Genomic DNA, 202 nt, shown 5'->3' on the forward strand with positions numbered 1-202 from the left:
AGTGCACCATGCAATACATGCCCTCCTTACTACCCATCACCAGCCTATCCCATTCCCCCACCCCCTCCCCTCTGAAGCCCTCAGTTTGTTTCTGAGTCCATAGTCTCTCATGCTTTATTCCCCCTNTATTCCCCCTTCTGATTACCCCCCTTTCTTTATCCATTTCTTCTCCTACCGATCTTCCTAGTTCTTATGTTCCATA

The sequence above is a fragment of the Ailuropoda melanoleuca genome, chromosome 17, assembly GCF_002007445.2.
Source record: "Ailuropoda melanoleuca isolate Jingjing chromosome 17, ASM200744v2, whole genome shotgun sequence".
Lineage (NCBI taxonomy): Eukaryota > Metazoa > Chordata > Mammalia > Carnivora > Ursidae > Ailuropoda > Ailuropoda melanoleuca.